Source organism: Tribolium castaneum, chromosome 3, assembly GCF_031307605.1.
Source record: "Tribolium castaneum strain GA2 chromosome 3, icTriCast1.1, whole genome shotgun sequence".
NCBI classification, from domain to species: domain Eukaryota; kingdom Metazoa; phylum Arthropoda; class Insecta; order Coleoptera; family Tenebrionidae; genus Tribolium; species Tribolium castaneum.
The window spans coordinates 6947534-6957140 of NC_087396.1; the positions used below are offsets into that span (position 1 = coordinate 6947534).

Sequence of the window (9607 nt, forward strand, 5' to 3'; positions counted from 1 at the left end):
ATCATGGGAGATTTCAATTTTCCATGTATAGACTGGTCTGCTAAAAACACAACAGGTCAAACAATCATCGAAAAACAATTTTCTGAATTGCTCTTGGAGAATAATTTGTCACAAATAGTCACTGAACCTACACGATTTAGATCCCAACAACGTCCTTCATTACTTGATTTGGTAATTTTGTCTGACGTTAACCTTGTATCGTCTTTAAACGTTTCGAATCCTGTAGGTACATCTGATCATGCAAAAATCGAAATTGAGTTACAAATTATGATATATTCAGAGCCATATGCAAGAATTAAAACAACATCAATTGTTGACTACACTCGCATAGACGAAAGTCTCTTGACTTACGACTGGAATGGTTTAGATTCACTAAATGCGGAAGAACAATGGAAACATTTTAAATCGATTTTACAAACTTGCATTACAACAAATTCCAGACTGTTTACAAACCGACTGAGAAAAGATAAACCGTGGATAAATCAACACATGCTTGACAAAATAAAATACAAAGCTAAATTATGGAAAAAATTTAAAAGGAAGCCTACTGAAGATAATTTTTCTGCTTATAAAAGATTTTCTAACCAACTAAAATCTGATTTACAAATAGCCAGGTGTAATTATGAAAATTCTATATTAAATAAACCAAAACTATTTTATTCCCATGTACGTAAATTTATCTCTAGTCGTGTGTCGGTCCCTTTAGTACGAAATGCTTCAGGTCTACTCTGCTCCGATCATACAGAAACTGCAAACACTTTAGCGGACAGTTTTGCTGCTACCTATAATTTAAACATTAATAATAATATACCGTCATTTATGCCTACAAGTACATTTAGTGGGTTGTCTTATATTAATTTTACTCCGGATCTGGTAAAAAGCCAACTCTGTGCCATTAAATTAAATACAGCTCCAGGTCCGGATCAGATACCTCCCAAACTCCTGAGAACTTGTGCTGCTTCGTTGTCGGGCCCACTTGCCAAAATGATGACAAAATCATTCTTACAAGGCACTTTGCCCTACGAGTGGTTGCAAGCAACAATCACGCCTTTGTACAAGTCAGGAGATAAACTTGATCCTGCTAACTATAGACCTGTAAGTCTCACGTCGACATGCTGTAAAATTATGGAAAAAGTTATAGTCAAGGAACTATTAACTTACATGAGAAAAAATAATTTAATACCTGAGCATCAGCACGGCTTTTTACCAGGTAGGTCAGTTGTCACAAATTTGCTATCCTGCACAAATCTATGGACAAAAATGTTAGACACTAACCAACCTGTAGACATAATTTACCTTGATTTTAGTAAAGCCTTTGATAAAGTCCCTCACAATCTCTTGTTAGCAAAACTGGAGTCCTATGGTGTAACAGGAAATTTGCTTGATTGGATCCGAGCGTTTCTATCAAATCGAAACTATTGTGTAAAAGTCTGCGGTAAATTTTCGTACTCTAAACCAGTATTAAGTGGGGTCCCACAGGGATCAGTTCTTGGACCAATTTTATTCTTGTTATATACAGCAGATTTATTGTTTTCACTGGACAGCTATTCAGCATATGCGGATGATATTAAGTAATTTGCTAACCCACTTGTCACGGACTTGCAAGACCAACTTAATTTAATCTTCCAATGGAGCGAGAAGTGGCAAATACCACTAAATATTGCAAACTGCTGTGTACTTCAGTGTGGCCACAACAACCCAAAGTACCTTTATCATATAAATGGCACACTCCTGAGTGTAAAAACCTCAACCAAAGATCTAGGGGTCATTGTAAATGATAAGTTAGGATGGTCAGAGCAATGTCTAGCATCAGTGGGTCGAGCGCGTAAAATGTTTTATTTGCTAAAGCATGTTTTTCCAAATCCTTCAGTCAGTTTTATTTCAAAGGTGTACATCACTTACATAAGGCCGCATTTGGAATTTGCCATTCCAGTCTGGAGACCTTATTTGTTAAAGGATATTGATTTGCTGGAAAGAACTCAGCACCTGGTAACTAGATGGACACACTGTTTAAGACAAGTTTCATATGAACAACGTCTTGAAATACTCAAAATACCAGATCTACGTGCTCGTCAAAACAGGGCAGATGCAATTCAAATTTTTCGGCTTACTCATGGTTTATTTCCTGGAGTAACACGCAATTTCTTGCAAATTCAATATCATGACAGACTTAGAGGTCATTCTTATAAGCTGAAAAAAGAACCATTTAAGACTACCGTTAGAAAGAATTATTTGACAAATCGTGCATTTGATATATGGAATGGCTTGCCTGATAACGTTGTTGCAGCTGTTACTGTTTCTTCCTTCAAGAATCAATATGACACATTACAATAATTAACATTAACCTTTATTAATTAACTAATTTAACTGTAGATTAAAATTGTATTTCATTTTTCATTATTCAATGGTGTTTTATTTAACACGAAACCGTATTTCTTGATATTTTGCTATAAAGGTGTTAACCTCAGCAAAGAATCTATGTTAATAATAATAATAAATAATAATAGTAATTTCGGTTCCTTTAGTTTCAGTTTGACCGTTATTTGTCACATGAATCAAATTCGAAAGTGTCGACCAGATTGCGTTCTCGGAAGGCCGACACTTTATCAGTCTTTTTCAGCATTTAAGTTCATGTACGGGAAATCATAAATTTGTCAAAATTAGTGCCGTCTTCTTTAGAAAACTTTAATGTTCGACCACCCCCGACGACCGCCTCTATGATCGAAACGGTCGTCATCTGGTTATTGGGGACATGTGGTCATTTCGTAGAATCGCGGTTTAATAGTTTCTCTTTGATAATCAAGTCCATGGAACCGAATTACTAGACGCGAATTAAGGGAATTGGCCTCCACATGCTAGAAATACAATGGATGCGGTCCTCACGTAATTGTACAACTTGTTTAGCTGTAAGATCGGCCAGACCAGACAGGTATTCAGGACCTTTCTATTCACAGGAGAGTCGCGAGGTCCTGGCTACCTTAGTTAGGCGATGGAACGTACTCAAAATCAAGCGGTGGTACCGTGTAATCTCTTGATTCATATTATTCGTAGAAATTGTATACCGTCACAAGTGTTGAGACGATCCATCAAAGTCACAAGGACTACAAAAGACCTAGCCTCTCTCTGGGTCCTCGCGTTAGTTCGGGTAAGAGAGAAAAATTTGGCAACAACGTTCCGATCGAGAATTGCCGCCAAGGGATGCTTCTAAGTTATTGGTCTAGGAAGTAGCCCCTCTCCGAAGGCGAGCTTTCCTAATTTCAAAATTCCGAAGTTTAGTTAGTTCTTGTTTGATTCCGAAATCGAACAGTCCTTGTGACCATTACGTTTGCGTGATCAGTAGGAGAATTCTTATTTTTTTTTTATTTTTATTTTTTGTATCCATTATTAATTTTCTTTCATTTGCTTGTCAGTGTTGTAAAATAAACGGCTGGTTTCGCTGAAACTTGTGTTTTCTTGAGTGCACTGTGAAGTGATCCCCGAGAGATTATTTCAGGCGGATCGGCGACCAAGGTAAGCGATCCTCCCCTTTGTCATCTTTACTCAAAAATACTCCCACGCACCAGTCTCGTTAGACTGGCACATTTAGTACTATTAGTATTATTATTATTAATGTTATTGTTATTAATATGACGACTAAAAACGATTCTGAAGACTTTGGTGACTTTTATGTCTTTTTCTTTTTTTTCTACTAAAGTGTTAGACACAATTAATTTAGTTTAATTTCAGTATTTCAAACATTTTATTTTTAAGCAAGTTTTTGTTAAATATTATTTATATCCAACTTTATAACTCGCTTATGGTTGGTCCTACAAGAAAAATGCAAATAACTATTTTGTAGGAAATGTTATCAGCTTTAATTTTGAAAGAAAGATAAAAATTGATAGGAGTAACTGTTTTCGAGATATGAGCAAGAAACCAAAACACTGTTACCTTAATTAAGCGTTTGTATATAAGCAAATTTAGTACTATTAGTATTATTATTATTAATGTTATTGTTATTAATATGACAACTAAAGACAACTCTGAAACCTTTAGTGACTTTTATGTCTTTTCCTTTTTCCTCTACTAAAGTGTTAGACACAGTTAAATTAGTTTAATTTCAGTTTTTCAAACATTTTATTTTAAAGCAAATTTTTGTTATATATTATTTATATCCAACTCTATAACTCGCTTATGGTTGGTCCTACAAGAAAAATGCAAATAACTATTTTGTAGAATATTTTATCAGCTTTAATTTTGAAAGAAAGACAAAAATTCATAGGAGTAACTGTTTTCGAGATATAAGCAAGAAACCAAAAAACTGTTACCTTAATAAAGCGCTTGCATATAAGCAGATTTAGTACTGTTAGTATTATTATTATTAATGTTATTGTTATTAATATGACGTCTAAAAACGATTCTGAAGACTTTGGTGACTTTTATGTCTTTTTCTTTTTTCTCTACTAAAGTGTTAGACACAATTAATTTAGTTTAATTTCAGTATTTCAAACATTTTATTTTTAAGCAAGTTTTTGTTAAATATTATTTATATCCAACTTTATAACTCGCTTATGGTTGGTCCTACAAGAAAAATGCAAATAACTATTTTGTAGGAAATGTTATCAGCTTTAATTTTGAAAGAGAAATAAAAATTGATAGGAGTAACTGTTTTCGAGATATAAGCAAAAAACCAAAGTATATTAATTATTTTCAAACTTATATCTCGCTTATGGTTAGTCCTACATGAAAAATGCAAATTACTATTTTGTAGGAAATTTTATCAGCTTTAATTTTAGTAAAAAGATAAAAATTGATAGGAGTAACTGTTTTCGAGATATAAGCAAGAAACCAAAAAACTGTTACCTTAATTAAGCGCTTGCATATAAGCAAATTTAGTAATATTAGTATTATTAATATTAATGTTATTGTTATTAATGTGACGACTAAAAACGACTCTTAAGACTTTGGTGACTTTTATGTCTTCTCCTTTTTCCTCCACTAAAGTGTTAGTCTTAATTTAGTTTAATTTCGGTTTTTCAAACATTTTATTTTAAAGCAAATTTTTGTTAAAGATTATTTATATCCAACTCAATAACTCGCTTATGGTTGGTCCTACAAAAAAATGCAAATAACTATTTTGTAGGAAATTTTATCAGCTTTAATTTTGAAAAAAAGATAAAAATTGATAGGAGTAACTGTTTTCGAGATATAAGCAAGAAACCAAAAAACTGTTACCTTAATTAAGCGTTTGCATATAAGCAAATTTAGTACTATTAGTATTATTATTATTAATGTTATTGTTATTAATATGACGACTAAAGACGACTCTGAAACATTTAGTGACTTTTATGTCTTCTCCTTTTTCCTCTACTAAAGTGTTAGACACAATTAATTTAGTTTAATTCGGGTTTTTCAAGCATTTTATTTTAAAGCAAATTTTTGTTAAATATTATTTATATCCAACTCTATAACTCGTTTATGCTTGGTCCTACAAGAAAAATGTAAATAACTATTTTGTTGGAAATTTTATCAGCTTTATTTTTGAAAGAAAGATAAAATTTGATAGGAGTAAGTGTTTTCGAGATATAAGCAAAAAACCAATAAGAAAACTGTAACTGTTACTGAACAAAAATGTAATTCAGTTTTCAATGTTTGAGACGAAGACAAAAATGCAGCATTTAAAAACAACTCTGAAGACTTCAGTGACTTTTATGTCACCTCCTTTTTCTTCTAATAAAGTATTGAACCCAATAAATTAAGTGTATTTTAAATCACAAGACATTTTCTGTTAAAACACTTTTTTTTAATTATTAATTATTTTCAAACTTATATCTCGCTTATGGTTAGTTCTACATGAAAAATGCAAATAACTATTTTGTAGGAAATTTTATCACCTTTAATTTTAGTGAAAAAGTAAAAATTGATAGGAGTAACTGTTTTCGAGATATAAGCAAAAAACCAAAAAACTGTTACCTTAATTAAGCGTTTGCATATAAGCAAATTTAGTACTATTAGTATTATTATTATTAATGTTATTGTTATTAATATGACGACTAAAGACGACTCTGAAACATTTAGTGACTTTTATGTCTTCTCCTTTTTCCTCTACTAAAGTGTTAGACACAATTAATTTAGTTTAATTCAAGTTTTTCAAGCATTTTATTTTATAGCAAATTTTTGTTAAATATTATTTATATCCAACTCTATAACTCGTTTATGCTTGGTCCTACAAGAAAAATGTAAATAACTATTTTGTTGGGAATTTTATCAGCTTTAATTTTGAAAGAAAGATAAAATTTGATAGGAGTAACTGTTTTCGAGATATAAGCAAAAAACCAATAAGAAAACTGTAACTGTTACTGAACAAAAATGTAATTCAGTTTTCAATGTTTGAGACGAAGACAAAAATGCAGCATTTAAAAACGACTCTGAAGACTTCAGTGACTTTTATGTCACCTCCTTTTTCTTCTAATACAGTATTGGACCCAATAAATTAAGTGTATTTTATAAATCACAAGACATTTTCTGTTAAAACACTTTTTTTTAATTATTAATTATTTTCAAACTTATATCTCGCTTATGGTTAGTTCTACATGAAAAATGCAAATAACTATTTTGTAGGAAATTTTATCACCTTAATTTTGGTGAAAAAGTAAAAATTGATAGGAGTAACTGTTTTCGAGATATAAGCAAAAAACAAAAAAACTGTTACCTTAATTAAGCGCTTGCATATAAGCAAATTTAGTACTACTAGTATTGTTATTATAAATGTAATTGTTATTAATATGACGACTAAAGACAACTCTAAGACTTTAGTGACTTTTATGTCTCCTCCTTTTTTCTCTACTAAATTGTTAGACACACTTAATTTAGTTTAATTTCAGTTTTTCAAACATTTTATTTTAATGCAAATTTTTGTTAAATATTAAAAACTATTAAATGGCTTATGCATAGAAATGAGAAAACGCTCATGTAACACACAAAATAAGCTCCATTTTTCCTTATTAAAAGTATTATTATTATTATTACTTTTGTTACTATTACTATTATTATTATTATTATTATTATTATTATTATTATTATTGTTATTATTATTATTATTATTATTATTATTATTATTATTATTATTAACTTTTGTATAGTAAATGTTTTTATACCAGTTTTAAAATGAGTTATTAATTTTAGCCAATTTCTTGCCTAAAAACTATCAAATGGCTTAGATTGCCTAAAAACACAGATCACACATGATCTTTTGCATAGAAATGAGAAAAGCTCATATAACACAAAATAAGCTTCATTTTTGCTTAGAAAACTAAGCTTATTTTTATTACTACTATTATTATTATTTTTATTATTATTATTATTATTACTATTATTTTTATTATTATTATTATTATTATTATTATTATTATTATTATTATTATTATTATTATTATTATTAATATTATTATTATTAAAAATCGATTATAACTTTTGTATAGTAAATGTTTTTATACCAGTTTTAAAATGAGTTATTAATTTTAGACAATTTCTTGCCTAAAAAAACAGATCACAGATGATCTCTTACATAGAAATGAGAAAACGCTCAGATAACACAAAATAAGCATCATTTTTGCTTAGAAAAACTAAGCTTTAATTTACAAAGAAATTCATTATTATAAGTATTATTATCATTATTATTATTATTATTATTATTTTTATTATTATTATTATTATTATTATTGTTATTATTACTATTATTATTATTATTATTATTATTATTATTATTATTATTATTATTATTATTATTATTATTATTATTATTATTATTAACTTTTGTATAGTAAATGTTTTTATACCAGTTTTAAAATGAGTTATTAATTTTATTCAATTTCTTGCCTAAAAACACAGATCACAGATGATCTCTTGCATAGAAATGAGAAAACGCTCATATAACACACAAAATAAGCTTCATTTTTGCTTAGAAAACTAAGCTTACTTTTATTACTATTATTATTATTTTTATTATTATTATTATTATTATTATTATTACTATTATTATTATTATTATTATTATTATTATTAACTTTTGTATAGTAAATGTTTTTATACCAGTTTTAAAATGAGTTATTAATTTTATTCAATTTCTTGCCTAAAAACACAGATCACAGATGATCTCTTGCATAGAAATGAGAAAACGCTCATATAACACACAAAATAAGCTTCATTTTTGCTTAGAAAACTAAGCTTACTTTTATTACTATTATTATTATTATTATTATTATTATTATTATTACTATTATTATTATTATTATTATTATTATTACTATTATTATTATTATTATTATTATTATTATTATTATTATTATTATTATTATTATTATTGTTGTTATTATTATTATTATTAAAAAATTATATTAAACAGACAGAAAACGTCGTATTCTGACACAAAAAAACGAATTACGTTATAGACTTGACGAGAACGGCGTATCTCGGACTCTTATAGGACTCTTATAGGGTCAAAAAGTATCAGTTTGGATTAAAACAAATTATTTTTGTTGACTCTCAGTCTGAATTGTTCATCAGTTCAAACAAAAACGGCTTATTTTAGACGATCTTTTGCTTTGAACATGAAAATATACATCGAACAGACTAAAAACGTATTAATCTGGCATAAAAGAGCAATTTATGTATCACTTTGGATAAAGGCAGCTAATCCTATTGGTTTCATTGCTTAAAATAGACAAAATTGTTAATAAATCAAACAAAAACGCTGTATTCTAGCACAAAATACTAATTACATTATAGTTTCGACGAGAATAGCTTATTTGGAATGATTCTATGCTTCCAAACGAGTAAATTTTTATTAAACAGACGCCAAACATCATGTTTTGTCCTATAAAGACATTTTATATTGCAGTTTGTATTAAAACAAAATATTTTCGTTGATTCTTTGTTAGAAGCAGCAAACCTAACATTAAAGAATCTGAAAACTTTGTATTCGGACACAAACCACCGAATTTTGTATCAGTTTAGACAAAAACGGTTGATTTTCGACAATATTTTGCTTTGAACAAGAAAACTTATATCAAGCTGACTAAAAACGTCTTATTTTAACACAAAACAAAAGATTTGCGTTATAGTCTTAACGAGAGCTGTTAATTTCAAACGGTTCTATGCTTTGAAACGAGTAAACTTTCACTGTACAGAGGAAAAACATTTTATTTCGCCTTTTAAAAACGATTCATGCCACAGTTTGGATAAAAACCAATTATTTTCGTTAATTCATTGTTACAAACATGAAACCTTACATCAAAGTAACTGAAAACCCCTTATTCAGGCACAGAAATTCGAATTACGTTTCAGTCTGGACAAAAACTGCTTACTTTAGACGATCCTTTGTTTTGAATACAAAAACTTACATTAAAAAGATTAAAAACGTCTTATTCTGGCTGAAAACTGCAAATTATATATTACTCTAGATAAAAGCAATTTATCCTGATTACTCCTTTACTTAGAATAGAGTAAACTTGTATAAAACTTAATGAAAACTTTAAATTTCGTCTCAAAGGAATAATTTACGTTATAGTTTTGACCAGCACTGTTTATTTCAAACGATTTTATGATTTGAAACTAATGAACTTTTATG

At 28.8% G+C, this 9607-nt stretch overlaps 1 long non-coding RNA gene across 1 annotated transcript; it reads right to left on the minus strand.

Annotated features, from left to right (window-relative positions):
- Positions 1-384: 384 nt before the first annotated feature.
- Positions 385-2475, minus strand: LOC107398433 (uncharacterized). The gene is made up of 4 exons (XR_010333399.1): positions 1297-2475; positions 1184-1248; positions 834-1115; positions 385-782 (listed from the first exon to the last, which is right to left on the minus strand). It is a non-coding gene; the product is annotated as an uncharacterized LOC107398433 (long non-coding RNA).
- Between the last annotated feature and the right edge of the window lie 7132 nt (positions 2476-9607).